Source organism: Schistocerca americana, chromosome 7 (genome assembly GCF_021461395.2).
Source record: "Schistocerca americana isolate TAMUIC-IGC-003095 chromosome 7, iqSchAmer2.1, whole genome shotgun sequence".
Classification (NCBI taxonomy): Eukaryota; Metazoa; Arthropoda; class Insecta; order Orthoptera; family Acrididae; genus Schistocerca; species Schistocerca americana.
Window position 1 is genome coordinate 223373014 of NC_060125.1, and position 15953 is coordinate 223388966.

Sequence of the window (15953 nt, forward strand, 5' to 3'; positions counted from 1 at the left end):
TATGGGACTGATGACCTCAGATGTTAAGTCCCATAGTGCTTCAGCCATTTGAACCATTTTTCTTTTATGATTATGTGTGTGCGCATGTGTGTTGTTCCCATCCCGTGTCATGTGTCTGTTCTCTCAAAGCCGTAAAGAATGTGTTGTTTCAAAGGTTTGTATTTTCATTTATTACTTTTTCTCTGCCATTGTAGCCATTTTTATGTAATAACTTTCTTCTGTTGTTAGTTTTCGGTGTAAGCTGTGGCTGTGTTTCAGGATGTGTAGATTAGTTTCCATATTAATGTGGTGTTGGTGTTTTATTCATTAGTTGTTCTACGGAAGTTAAACGCGTGCTGACACACCTAAGAACTCTCATCTGCTCTGTGTACCTTCTGCGGAAGTTCCTGCTTGTTTGTCCTATGTATTGAGTTTCACAGGAGTTGAATGTGAGTTGCAGTGCTCAATTTGTTTCAGATTCTTTCGCCTGTATCTATAAGGCAGACTTCTTGGTACATAAACAATAACCATATTTCGTCAGTATATGCAAAGTCTGTCTTTTCATACTATTAATTTGAGTATTAACGACAAATTTTTGACTCAACGATACGGAATTATATCCTGCTTTCACACGAGAAGAGCACGCGATTTCAAGCCTCGTTGGTCCAGGTTCAATGCTCTATGTGCGGGCGTCAACGGAACGCAGGTTACTGGTCGTCGAGCAAAGAGACGGCGCCCAGGCAGTAACCGCGCCACAGCGGAACGCGACTTTTCGAACCTTGCAAACTTGTTAAATGTGGCTGTAACTGCATCTGCTGTTTGACGTGGTTAGTTCTTGTCTGTTGCCCAGTTTAGCGGTCATCTGCTGCTGTAGTGGGCCGTGGCCGACCTCCGACCTCGTCGTTTCCTTCGGGCGGCCTATGATACGGAGGGCTCTCCATGCACGTTAGACAGTGCTGTGAACATATCCAAACTTCTCCTCACGGTTTCCTGATGATTCTTCCCCGTGCAAAGTCATGCTAATGTTGTCTCCGGGCCATTTAGTAATGAAGAGTGTGCCGTAACTGCTCACTGATTGACACGAGCTATCTTTTTCCGTTCCTTCAAGTGCCCTGTGTTGCAGGGCAGTCCCATTTGTGGGCACAGACACGCTGACGTCATGTGAGTAGAGTTTGCTGAGCAAGATTTTTTTTTTTTTAATTTCTGCATTTTGGCTATGTTTTACAAGGGCCATACAGCCAACGACGGTTATAAAGTGCCAAAGAAACATAACTGCAGAAAAGCACAATACAACAAAACTACGAAGTTGGCACACAAACACACTCATAAAATAAAATAAAAGCGCAATTATACAGAAACCAGACAGCCGGCAGCTGTGATAACAATGACACTGGAGCAGAATTACAAACAGCACTATACGACAACATTATGACAAACATGCGTATGCTCTTGAGGCAAAAGACAAAACGTGAAAGGGCAAACACCGTTCACTACATAGTGAACACAACAATACCTGAAAAAAACTGCAACCAACGTAGCATACAGACAGACGTACTTAACATAAAAGAAAAACTCAAAATGACAGACACAATACAACCAATGGCACGTACATTATAGCCAGTAGAACAGGTAAGTAATATGCACAAGTGGGCAATAACGAAAATTTAATTCACAAATAGAGGTCTGTACGCAAAGTAAAACACGAATTTACGCACTCGATTACGAACAGGACAGATGCCATGTGAAAATGAAGACCTCGGCACCTCATAAATTAAATTTGGATGCCGGTGGCTTTCAGATTGTGAGCAAGTTATATTTATCAAAACGGTGCAGTAAAACAGAAACGCTGGTCGGGAGGGGGTAACCTCTCGCAACCAGTCTCTTATACGAGATTGACTGTGCAGTCGTGTACATGGAACATGCCAATATGCTGCGGTTAAGATTCGCCACTGCCGTTGAGTCCTTATCACACTGTCCAGAACTGCTAATGTTTAACCGATACAGGTGCGCGGAGTAACATCCGTCTCCTAGACGCAAGCGGATAGTGGAAGTCACATGACGTCTACCAAGATGACGAGAATAGACTTTCGATTTTATGGCCGCCATGTGGCCGCCCTTAAGTGCTGAGAGACAGGCCATTCACAGCTCCAAGTGTGAAAACAGCCTTCCGTCCCGACAGCCTTCCGTATAACGGATCGGCTTTGGGCGTAACTGTCCTTCCATAATACTCCTCTTTGAAAGGCGGTACCAGTGTTTAATTATGGAGAATGTCATTGTGTCTTTTGATCCAGATTAATTGGACGGCAATGGCCAAGGTATGCATGTCTCTTAAGGCCGCCGAGACGTCCAGAACATTTATGGTGGTCTGTCTGTCAAACGCGGGTTGTTGCAATTTCTGCAGCACACTTTGAGAGTCAGCAAGTATCACGAAGAACGTGAATGTCTGGGTACCATTATGAATGGCTTCCCGGATGACCAGTAACTCCGCTATGTAGATAGGAGTTTCAGAGCGATACGCAGACATTTGGTACGCGCCACTAGAAGGGCTAAAGAAGGAGCATCACACAAGCGCCTCCGATTTAGAACTGTCCGTATAGATGTGAGCGAACTGTGGTCATCGTATGATGAGAAAATGCTCCCGGTGGGTTCAAAATGGTTCAAATGGCTCTAAGCACTATGGAACTTAACATCTGAGGTCATCAGTCCCATAGACTCAGAACTACTTTAACTAACCTAAGGACATCACACAGATCCATGCCCGAGGCAGGATTCGAACTTGCGACCGTAGCAGCAGCGCGGTTTCGTACTGAAGCACCTACAACCAGTCGGCCACAGCGGCCAGCTGCTCCAGGTTGCGAGTGATGTTGGTCTCAGTACGGAAACCGGACGGCAGATATGACACGGGGCCTGGGGTGAAGAATAGGCTAAACCAAAAACGAAAACAGGGGCGCCATTTCTGGTAGCTCTGAAATAGTAAAGAAGTTCTGATCATTCGTCGTCTCCAGAACTGGGCCACCGCTTTAAAAGAGACACAATCAAATATCGAAGATCGACTGAAAAGAAAAATATCAGACACCATCTGCCATCTTACAGACAACGTCATTAAAGATGCTTGCACTAGCAAGTCATTGGTGGGCATTGATTTCATGGTACTGAGGACAAGCTGTGCACGATTGGGAGAGTATCAACATGTTCCACACTTTCATTCATTTCCTCCGAGTTGTTAAATGTGTTATGTCACTTTACATATCTCGTCCTCAGATTTTGCAAAACAGTCTACGTTGCTGGTAAATATGTTCTGTAGATATATTCTGTATCCTTCGTGGCTTAGTTTAGGTTCAGCTCACGACTAAATTGGTTTAATAGACTATTCCGTAACATAGGGGCTCATCTGTCCATCAAAGTGTTGGATTCGACAAATGTGGTGCCACAGCGTCACTCTGATCCAAGGAGAAGCGGGAGTATCCAGGGCGTCCCAAGCTTTTTTTATGTAAGGAGTTTTAATATTTATGTAAGAGCAATGCTGTTTTCCTGCTCGCCTCGTAGCTCATGCTCATATGGTGTGTGGAAGTGAGACTATACTTAACTTTGTAGAGAAGGCTTTAATAACACATAAGTACAACTAATGTTTTGAGTTTTAACGTCTGTTACTTTATTTTTAATGCCAGCACATGTCATTTGCCGGTAATGATTGCACTTCGTGTGCTTGAAAATGACTCAATGTCAAAATTCCATTCGCAATAAATATTTTTGAGAGCTACAAGCGGGCTAGTTATATTCAGCTTCCCTAATTCATTCATGACAAATGAGGAGGAGTAGTCTCCGCATAGAACACAGCTAATTTCCTTTCCCAACCGTCTACATTGAAAACTTGTGCTCCGTCGCTGTTGACCATGTAGTTGACGGAACGTTAAACGCTGACCTTTCATGCTTCGGTGAGGATGTGGTTCATTTGTAAGCAGCTGAACAGTCTTGCACCTCTACAGAGATGGAGGCTTCTAGTACAAGGCGATCATGCTCGATTTCGCGCACTTATCTGTTTTACAGCAAACACTTACCCCAAGGCGTTGTCAGTTCGATTTGACACTTGATTTTCGTTGAGAACATTTCGGGCCTTCTTAGGAAAGGAGCTGCATCTTGCAGTTCTCTGCATGAGAGCTTGGTCACGCCGGTTGCAGATTGGTAAGGAGAATGTCATTCACTTCCGAAGGAGCTCGAGGTAGTCTCTGGTTGGTTTGACGTTACCTGTACCACAACGTACTGACAAGTACGTACATTTGAAGAACTTTAAGAATTTGAACTTAAATTCTGGAGAGTGTTTTATTCAGAACTCGTGATGTATCCTAGAAAGCGACAAAATTTCGTGTTAATACACACACAGTTACTTGTGTTCTCTTTATCTTTATAATTCTTTTCCTTGATATATACCAAAGAATTATTTTCTGACGAGAGTATGACATTTGCTGGTGATAAGAAAAATCAAGTAGATACATAGTGCAATAAACGAGTCTATAATAACCGCTGTTCATGATCTGACTCTTTGTTCTTTATGAAGAACTCTTTCAGAAAATATCGTTGTTACGAGATTGAACTGTGTTCCCTTTAAACGTTATCGCTGTCTCATTGGAGGTTGAAAGCCCTGTGGAGTGGAGAGTAAATCGTTGCAGTGTAATTTATATTAATGAAGCAGCAATCATTACACGAATTACTTTGTTTCTTCGTAGACGGCCTCGCGATTCCATTGTAGAAAGACACCGTTCCAGCAGGCCGTATGAGGAAATACTAATTTCTAGTGCTGTTCATTCCTAGGTGCGTACACAATAGATGTGCATAGAACATCCACGTCAAACAGAAATTGTGCGCCGTGCGTGGTTGTGAACATTGACGATCGTGCTATTATTTTCTTTATTATTATCGTGTGGGTGATACAGGGCCAGACGATGTACATCAAAAAGAATTTCATAAATTCCTTTCAGCCCTTCATTATGCTTATATTACTTCAATTTTCTCAAAATGGTTTGTTTTCTTATCCTCAAACCTAACAGTTTCGTTCCTCATGCTGTTTTCCGTTTGGCAAACCGTCAAGGTGAATTTTCTGCCAAAAATGTTATTCTTCTTGTATTTCATTTTGTATTAGCTCATCGTCTTTCAAATATTCGTTTATAGTCGCAATTTCTGATTTAGAAGTTTCGTAGACTTCCACAACTTGGTTGTTTGTCCCATTCCTTCAATATGCACACAGAATTGTAGCCTGCAATCTATAATTTTCGAATAAATTTGGTATGTTTTTGAATTTCGTAATTAGCGCGTAGATGGTGTTTCCTGTTCATTGTATTTCGACCTAATATTTGTGTGATTACCTTTGGATTGCTTCAGTGTTCCCTCTTCTAGGGGAAGACATAATGTCTATTCAACGGTACAATAGCCGTTGGGAAACGATAACTAATTGTTTATTGTAGTTGGTTGGTTGGTTTTGGGGAAGGAGACCAGACAGCGTGGTCATCGGTCTCATCGGATTAGGGAAGGATTGGGAAGGAAGTCGGCCGTGCCCTTTCAGAGGAACCATCCCGGCATTTGCCTGGAGTGATTTAGGGAAATCACGGAAAACCTAAATCAGGATGGCCGGACGCGGGATTGAACCGTCGTCCTCCCGAATGCGAGTCCAGTGTCTAACCACTGCGCCACCCCGCTCGGTCATTTATTGTAGTCATAGGTGCCATTTAAGATAGGTGATTAGCGGTTTTGGCTGTTGTTTTCAGCTTGATTCAAGTGAAAAAGTCAACTTTGTAACCTAGTATGAATGCCACAAAGTTAAAGTAGTTTGGTTTGACACCGAAGTGCTACACAGTAACAGTTAAAAATGTCAGAACAGTCGAAAATGGTATATACCCTTTCATACCGCATTTCTGACTGTGAACTATATTAAATGTACAAATATACTCCGCAACCTACAAATGTGCATGGTGGAAGGCACTTTGCATCACTACTGCTCGTTTCCTTTTCTTTTCCTCTCGCAAATAGATCGAGGGGAATACGACTATCTTTATGCTTCTGTACGATCTCTCATTTCTGTTACATTCGCGTCCCTAGCCGAAATGTACGTTGGTGGCAGTATAATAGTTCAAAATGGCTCTGAGCGCTATGGACTTAACTTCTAAGGTCATCAGTCCCCTAGAACTTAGAACTACTTAAACCTAACTAACCTAACGACATCACACACATCCATGCCCGGGGCAGGATTCGAACCTGCGACCGTAGCGGTCGTGCGGTTCCACACTGTAGCGCTAGAACCGCTCGGCCACCTCGGCCGGCCTTCCCTATTACTGTTCTTACGTGCTCATTTCATCTCGCATCACTATGCCTAGACACAGCACACGACTAAACCTTTCACTGCTACCGACGAGCTCTCTGCATTGTTGAGGCTGTACTGCTCGCCAAATGTTGAGACTTGTGACGAGAAACAATGTTCTGGCGGCTTTAAAATGCTTCTCATCCGATTTTAAGAAAACTATTTTGCGCATCTTACAATCTGTTATTTTCGCTCGGTAGGACCGAATTTCTTTTCGTTGTACATTTGCGATGCATCAAATGAAGTAAAACATTACACGACGTTTTCAATAGTCTGCAGAGGTAAAAACGCATTTCATAAACATTGCGCATGGTTGGTTTTAGCTTATACATTGCAGTATATGAAATTTAGAAAAACGTATAGGAATTTTAATTACAAACTGCGAGGAAATGATATGTCACATAGTTCTCGAGTTATAGATTTTTATATCGGACAGCGGGCGCGCGCAAACGTGCCCATTCCCTTCCTAGTGTATCAGGAATTATGTGGTCATATCAATCGGCATATTTCATAAACGGTTCAAGATATCTAATTGATGTTCTTTTGCAAACGCTATCACTCAGAGAGTCACGTATGTTGTACGATAAATACTCGAAACATACAAATGCGGTATTTGAACATTGTGAGAATATTTAACCTACTACTCTCCAGTAACTTACATTTTTCTACATGAAGAACTAGCTGCAATTCATCACACCATCTACAAATGTTTTTTAAGTCCCTCAACGAGGGCAGCTTCCCGTACACTACTTCATCATCAGCAAACAGCCGTACATTGCTCTTAAGAGTTGTCTATCGCACTTTCCTGGGACACTCCCGACGATACCCCTTTGTTGAACTCTCGCCATTAAAGACAACGTACTGGGTTCTACCGCTTAAGAAATCTTCGAACCACTTACGTATCTAGTAACCTATTATGTATTCTCGTGGCTTTGTTAACAATCTGCTGTGGGGCTCCGTGTGCAGAGATTTCTGGAAATCTAGGAATATGGAATCTGCGTGCTGCCTTCATCCGTCTTTCACGGATGTCATGTGAAAAGAGAGCAAGGTGAATTTTTCACGAGCGATGCTTTTCTGTGTCAAGGAAATTTATTCTAACTGAGAATATATTCCCGAATTCTGCAGTAAGCCAGTGTTACAGATATAGGTGTGTAATTCTGCGAGTGCGTCTTTTACGCATCTTATACAGGGTGAAAAGTATTTAAACCGACAAACTCTGGGAGGTTGTAGGGGACATCAAAACAAATATTTTTCCTTGATATCATTTTTTCCTATGAGGATTATTTAAACCGTTGGAGTCCGTATTACGATCTTCAGTTGTTAGAGGCCGTATTACGATCTTCAGTTGTTAGAGGGCGTATTGCGCTCTTCAGTTGTAGGCAACCGCTGTCCACCAGTGTAGTAGTGCATTGTCTGTGTTTACTAATGGAGCGATACACCTGCAGTGATTACACTGATATGGTTGGTGCGTACTACGTAGCTCACCGCATATTGGTTGAAATTTACAAACGAGGAAGGATAAATACGAAGAGCCATGCCCAGGAGGCGCAGGTGTCTGGACTCAGGGCACTATTTATTCAGGCAGCAAACTGTGGTACAACGCAGTTGTCGAAAATATCAAATACATGTCCTTTTTTACGATAAAGGTGTGAAAGCATTTTAAAGTACTGTAACCGGTTTTGACAACTCGGTGATAGTCAGATAGTCAACAGAAACAAGAGGAAAGACAAAGGATCATATTGTATGGAAGCTTATCAAGTACCCATATATGTAATAATAAAACAAGAACAAAATTTTGCCTAAAAGGGCATGTTGCGAGTGTTCACGCAATGTTTTGCACTCCGCTGGTACCATAACTAAAAAGAACACCAAGTAGAGGTCTAGGTTTATGAGCAGAGTGAAATTTCTTTGTCTGTTCGTAAACTCTGATGGGCGAAAACAATACGATCATTGCCCACCGCTAGATTTAATGTCGCATAGTCGTGTTGCAGGCATGTACATTATAGTTTACAAACGCAGAAGAGAATAGTAGTCCAGGCGACAAAGGAAAAATAGTGGGGGAAATTGTGTACTCGCGAAATTTTTCCACAGTTCTAAGAAAGAAACAGAAAAAATCCTGAAAGAGGGGTGTGTAGACAAAATCACTTCACTGAGTTCATATTTATAGAGGGGAGTTCTTTTCAGTTAATTGAGTACTTATTTGCAATTCGTAAAGGAGCTATCATGTAAATACGTTCTGGCGTGTTTAATTTGTTGGTGTGATGTTGTCAGTAACATACGTAGAAAGGACTGGTAAATGTGGCACCTTGGTGCTCTCTGTCGTTCACCTGCTTATTGTAAACCCATGTAACAGTGTTTGTCACTCCGTGGTGAATCAATGAATGATCAAAAACTCACTGCATTTGTCTCATCATTAATTGTGTTACTAGTAGATTGCATAAATCTTTTCCATTCTGGAATTGCTGGCACTTGAAGTGTTGACTACAGTAAGTCGAACCAATTACCACACATCCACCGTAAATCTTCCAAGATAAGGATGTCCAGTGTGATGCGATTGAACTTGTTGAAGTCTAGAAGAGTAATCTGCTTGAGCTATGTTGAAATATCTGATTTTCTTCTGTAACACCTAGGTGACCAACTGCAATGGGAAAAAGTTAAGCCTCTGAGCCTCTTCAGATTTTGGGAGAGCTGAGACTGAGACGAGGCATTTAATGCCCCTCATGCTGTAAAAAGTATTCCAGACAGTGACAGAGCAGGCTACGAAATCGACATTGTCGAATGTTTATTGACAGTGTGTTACACTTGGAAAAGGCTCTTCAGTGTAGTACACAGTTGGAAGCTCCTGATGTTGAGCTTTATTACATAACAACTTCTTCTTCTTGTTCTTCTTGCGTTACGGCCTCTGTAGGGCCATGGGTAGCCCCTTCGTGGACTGCATTTTCCTCTTCTTCTCCCAGAACCTCTTCATTCTTTCTCTTCTTCCGAGATCTTCAGTTTCCGTTTCTCCAGGCGGCTCCACTGTTGACATTATAATCTTTTCCTGCATTCTTCTCTGTCATTGATCTCCGGCGTATTTGTCGGTGTATATTTGTTCCTCCAATTTTCCTTACCTTCGACCTTGTTCCCCAATTCCAACCAGTCCTTCCGAAGTTCAACAATCCACTTGGTTCCTGTCTTTCCCCTTGTCCTCCCTGTTGTTTCCCACACTCTCTTCGCCATTCTGTCCATACTCATTTTAACTACATCCCCAGCAACCCTCGCCCTTTTGAGTCTGATTTCCCCGGATATTGTTCTCATGTTCCGGTACAATTCTTCCCTAGGTCTTCGCATCCACCTCTCTCCACCTCTTTTGGGACCTAGTATTTTTCTCAGTATTTTCCTCTCTTCTTTCTCTAGTTGCTATGCCCCATTTCTTCCTAGTGTCATCGTCTCAGCAGCATATAATACTGCATTCCTCACTGTTGCCTTGTAGTGGCTTATCTTTGCATCTGTGGATATATTCTTTTTATTGTATATCTCTCTCGTCATGCAGAAGGCTGACCTCATCTTCTTTATCCTCTCTGTTATTCCCTCCTTGCTCCGGTTCCTTCCTGTTATAAATTCTCCCAGGTATTTAAATTTGTCCACCATTTGCACAGTTACATAACAACTGCAAATAATAAACGGACTTTTCTCGTTTTGAGAATACTGAAGGGCGATCTGTTTGATTGTAAAAAAAAAAAAAAAAAAATCAAGGACCCAAGGCCGCATAAAACATTTCTTTATTTAAGGCAACCTGTTTCAACAGACTATGGTGTCATCTTCAGGTCTTAAAATCTTTTGTTGTAAGACGTGTTCATTTTGCAATGAATCTCACGCATAGGGTGTCAAATGGATAAAAATCAGCACATTATAAACGGTCTGTCATTCCTAAAACATTTAAAAACATAAAGCATATTATCCAAATAATAAACTGAATAACTCCGCTGTACATAAACTAGCTTACTGAAGTTGTTTTGTCTACTCACATAAAACAAATGGACAGGAAATATTGGAGAGCTACACAGAAGAACACTGCAGCTGCTGTACGAGATCACTCAGAATCAGTCCTCTAGCAGTGTAAAACAGTGTGCACACATTTATGTAGATTCTGTCCACATTCATTACCTCCGTTGGTGTTATTAGTAACCCCAATCTTCATTGCACGTAGTGCTAACTCATTTTTTGAAGACTAGACACTCTCCGAGCATGTCTGCCCCTGCTTCACCAATGTTTCATAAGCCGCTGTGTGGGGCCCGTATATCTTTGAACACGTCCACTAACGGGTCAACGTTATTGTGATACAATACTCCTTCCCCATGTTCGTCTTTTCAGAAGGACACTCTGTCCTGATTTAGTTTTTGTGGGCGATAATGCGCGACCGCACCGAACAGCTCGCAGTTGCTAGCTATGACGTTTTGGAGTAGATAGAGTATGGAATCATCTTTTTGGGCTTCAGTTTGTAGATCTATGAAGGAGGGACGTGCATGAACACAATCCGAAGACCCGCCTTCCCTCGAATTTCGACCTCACATCTCCCTCTTCACCATGTTAGATCCCAGGAACACAATTTATCACCTAATACAGCTGTATTGCACTTAGATGTGGTATACACTGTAAGTAGGCTGTTTAGGTTTTTATATTGGTAACGCCACGAAGCACTCTGTATGAAAATCATTGACTGTGCTGTGTGCAGTCTGTGGCTGGTTTGCGTTGTTGGATATTTGCTATTGTAGCGTTGGGCAGTTCGACGTGAACCGCGCGTAGTGTTGTGCAGTTGGAGGTGAGCCGCCAGCAGTGGTGGATGTGGGGAGAGAGATGGCAGAGTTTTGAGAGCGAACGATCTGGACGTGTGTCCTTCAGAAAAAGGAAATTTGTAAGACTGGATGTCATATATATATATATATATATGACATCCAGTCTTACAAATTTCCTTTATATATATATATATATATATATATATATATATATATATATATATATATATAATGACTTTTGAACACTATTAAGGTAAATACATTGTTTGGTCTCTATCAAAATCTTTCATTTGCTAACTATGCCTATCAGTAGTTAGTGCCTTCGGTAGCTAGAATCTTTCATTTAGCTGGCAGTATTGGCGCTCGCTGTGTTGCATTAGTTCGAGTAAAGAAGATTTTTGTGAGGTAAGTGATTCATGAAACGTATAGGTTATTGTTAGTCTGGGCTATTCTTTTGTAGGGATTATTGAAAGTCAGATTGCGTTGCGCTAAAAATATTGTGTGTCACTTTAGTGATGATCAGAATAAGTAATGAGAGAACTGTTTGAGTTCATTGGGATTTGTTCAGCTGCTTGAAAATCAAATAACATACGAGGTTCACCAGCACAGACATTTATAAATTTTTCCAAGGGAATGTTTCAACACATTTAATATTTGTTTTTTACCACTTCATTTAAACATAAACATTAATTTTATACCATTAGAACAACAAATTTACTAACCTGCGATTTTTCCATCCTCTAAATCCAGAAATTATTAAACCAGAGAAATTATGAGCAGGACATTTTTTGTAGGAAAATTAACGTAGTGTAATTTTGTACTTCATAATATTTTCGCTAGAAGCTGTAGCTTTTTAGTTATCCGAGAAAAACCTAAAAAAATGTAGCATTTAAACCTATTTCACCCCCTCCCCCCCCCCCACATAAGATCTCACGCTCCAGCGGATAGAATTTTTACTATTTTCTTCCTGACACTCCCAAATAATATGCAAAAATTGGTGACTACATGATTCTTCCTCCTAACCGACCTTTGTTGGTCTTCGTTGACCGGGGTAGGGTGGGGGAGCATCAAATCTGGAAATATGCTGGCATAAACGACTTTGACGAAGGACAGGTTGTTAGTGTGTCTGGGAATGAGCATCTCGCAGACGAAGAAACTGGTCGGCTGTTCGCTTGTTACTGCCGCGATCATTATGAAAAGACGTTAAAGGACGATAAAACCACGACTAGGTGACAAGGTGTTGCACTACCATGCCTCGTGTGTGGAGGACGGAGGCTTGCCCTCTCTCTATAGCTAGATGGGGGGGAGGGGGGCAATCTGTGGCAGATATGACGACAGAATACAGTGCTGTTGCAAGGCAAGTGATTCGAAACATACTGTTCGAGGCACATTGTTGAACTTCTGCATCTGCCCCAATGACCCTTACTGGTATCGACGTTGGCCCAGTTATATCGTCAGTTATGATTGCAGTGGACACGGTATCATCGAGTATCATCGAGTCTGGGCCGTGGGTCAACGAAAACATGTTGCCCGGTCGGATGAACCACGGTCCTTGTTCCAGCAGGTCGATGGTCGCGTTCACATACGCCGTCATTCAGGCGAACATCTGCTTGGAACAAGTGCCGCGGCACAGTCGGGGGTCGTTGGGGCCGTTTCATCTGTGTTTCAACGGGGCCTGGGGTAGTAAGCTAAGGCACAATGACAGTAATGAACAACTTCAACATTACTGTGGACAATGTGCACCTCTTCATGCTTGATGATTTTCCGGACGGAAATGATATCTACCATCAGATAAATGTTTGCGTGCTACAGTATTCTGAGAACATTGATACTGAACTCACGTTGATCCCCTGCCCACCGAATTCGCCTGATCTGAACGCGAGTGAACGTGTCTTGGACGCTATCGCACAAGCCACCCGCCAGTAATTTACGGGAATTGCCTGATCTGTACGTAGACAGCTGATGCCACCTATCTCCGGAAACCTAAGGGGAGTTGTCGAATCCATGACACGGAAAATCGCTGCTGTGTTGCGTTCCAAAGCTGAACCAATACATAAAGGGCTCCGTCTTCAGGCCACAAGTGGCCCATCAGGACCATCCTACCGCCTTCTCATCCTCAGGTGAGAATGCGGATAGCAGGGGCGTGTGGTCAGCACACCACTCTCCCGGTCGTTATGATGGTTTTCTGTGACCGGAGCCACTACTATTCGGTCGCGTAGCTCCTCAATTGGCATCAGGAGGATGAGTGCACCCTGAAAAATGGCAACAGCGCATGGTAGCCTGGATGGTCACCCATCCAAGTGCCGGCCACGCCCGACAGCGCTTAACTTCGGTGATCTCACGGGAACCTCTGTATCCTCTGCGGAAAGGCCGTTGTCTACAAATACATAAGGATGAGGTCATATTGTTTTGACTTAACAATGTATATCTACAATCCTGAAACTAAGAAGCATCCATTAAAGTATCCGACTTTAATTTAAAAAAAATTAAGATAGATTTCAAATTTGTGTAGCGGATAAGATGGGTGTTGGAGTGTGGGGAGTGGTTCGTAAACAGATGACGGGCAACAATTAAGGATGAAAGTGGCTTTCTCATGTGTCACTACCAAGCAACATAGCTCGATGGAACTGGTACTATACCTAGAAAGGAACAGCTACAATATAGTGTGGAAGGTAACTGAACTAAACATGCAGTGAGACGAACAGAAATTGTGCTTTCATTCAAAGACAATAGCTACACTAAATTCATCGCGATTCATGATGTTTCCCTGATCATTATATTGCTATTAAATGGGTGTGTGATCACTACGGACGGCAGTACGTACTCTGAAGCGTGCTTACATTCTGGCAAGAAGGTTGATAAGGAGTTCTTGTGGTAGGGCATTCAATTTATTCACCAGTGCGCTTGACAACTGTTGAATGATCTTTGGTGGACGTGGGCGTGCTGCAACTCGTCTCCCCAAAGGATCCCACAAGCGCTCTTTGGGGTCAGAGTAGAGCAACGGGTAGGCCAGTCTCTTCTTCTTTTGCTTGAGCCTTTGTCCAGCAGTTTTCACGGGGTTATGGTCTTGTTTGGCATGGTTAATTTAAGTGGTGGCCTGATGCCCTTCCTGCCGCCATCTCTTTGCCGACGACACAAATACCCAGTCCGTGAGAAGAGAAAATCTCCGGCGCTGCTGGGAATCGAACCCGGGCCATCTTGGCATGACAGTCCCTGACCAACCAGCTATGGGAGCGGACAACGGATAGGCCTAAATGAAGATGGTATCTAATTACTATTAAAAACAGTCTTGATCACGATTTATTTAACAAGGTGACCGGTTTCGACCACTACTGTGGTCATCTTCAGACCATTGAGTAGGAACCTCTTTCTGTTGGAGAATCCGTTTCTCCAGTAGTGATTCTCCAACAGAAAGAGGTTTCTACTCAATGGTCTGAAGATGACCACAGTAGTGGTCGAAACCGGTCACCTTGTTAAATAAATCGTGATCAAGACTGTTTTTAATAGTAATTATTTATAAGACATTGATCACTGCTGTTCCCATAATGCACTCAAAAGATGGTATGTCTTCTTTCGGACATTAAATCAACACCCTAAGCTGTCGACAGGCGTTGATATACATCAACGGAGACAGTTGAAAATGTGTGCCCCGACCGGGACTCGAACCCGGGATCTCCTGCTTACATGGCAGACGCTCTATCCATCTGAACCACCGAGGGCACAGAAGACGTGCGACTGCAAGGATTTATCTCTTGCACGCTCCCCGTGGGACCCACATTCCCAACTTAATGTCCACACACTACATTCGTAGTGCCCTTGCCCATTACGCTCATTACTTGCGGCAAACAATCTTACCAAGTCCCGTATGAGTTCGAGCAATGCGTGTGCATCCAGCACATATTTTCAACTGTCCCCGTTGATGTATATCAACGCCTGTCTACAGCTTAGGGTGTTGATTTAATTATCATTTCATTCTAAGAGAGCTGCATGGTCACCGATGTCTGAAAGAACAGATACCATCTTCATATAGTGAGGCTAACCGGCCGTTGACCTTCTGTGCTGGATGCACACGCATTGCCCGAACTCTTACGGGACTCGGTAAGTTTGTCTGCCGCGAGTAATGAGTGAATGGGCAGGGGCACCACAAATGTAGTGTGTGGACATTAAGCTGAGAATGTAGGTCTCGCGGGAGGCGTGCGCAAGATTGTCCCTGCAGTCGCACTATCCTCTGTGCCCTCGGTGGCTCAGATGGATAGAGCGTCTGCCATGTAAGCAGGAGATGTATATCAACGTCTGTTGACAGCTTAGGGTGTTGATTAAATTGTCATTTCAACGAGTAGGCCAGTGTAAGCGTATTTGCCGTAAATTCTCTCATTCAAAGAGTTTCCTCAACATGCGATGTTCTATGCGATCGCGCACTCCCATCCATAAACGTGTCGTCAGTCGAATGCACGGCTGGAAAGATGCACATGGGCAGAGTGTAGAGAGTCGCGATAATGTTGACCAGTTTGTGTACCGTGGTCGAATATTTGGAGATCTCTACAACCATGCAACATTATGCCTCCCCACGCCAAAGCTCCTGCAACACCAAAACGATCATGTTCGGCAGTGCTGGACGTACCCTGGTGACAGGCGGGAACACGTAATGCAACCAGGGACATCATCGAACATTATCGGTTCCGAGGTCCAAATATTTGGGTGCGCAGTGGCTTAATGTAGCATGGGTGTAATGACCTCCAAATCTTTGAACAGGTAAGCTAACTGGTCAGCGTTACTGAGACCTGGTAGTCAAGTGAAGGCAGGATTCGGTTACGATTGTGGACGGGGCCGTAATCAGTCACTATTGGTTG

The 15953-nt window shown here is 43.1% G+C and overlaps 1 non-coding gene across 1 annotated transcript; it reads right to left on the bottom strand.

Moving 5' to 3' along the window:
* Positions 1-14748: 14748 nt before the first annotated feature.
* Positions 14749-14823, bottom strand: Trnat-ugu. The gene has a single exon. It is a non-coding gene; the product is annotated as a tRNA-Thr (tRNA).
* Between the last annotated feature and the right edge of the window lie 1130 nt (positions 14824-15953).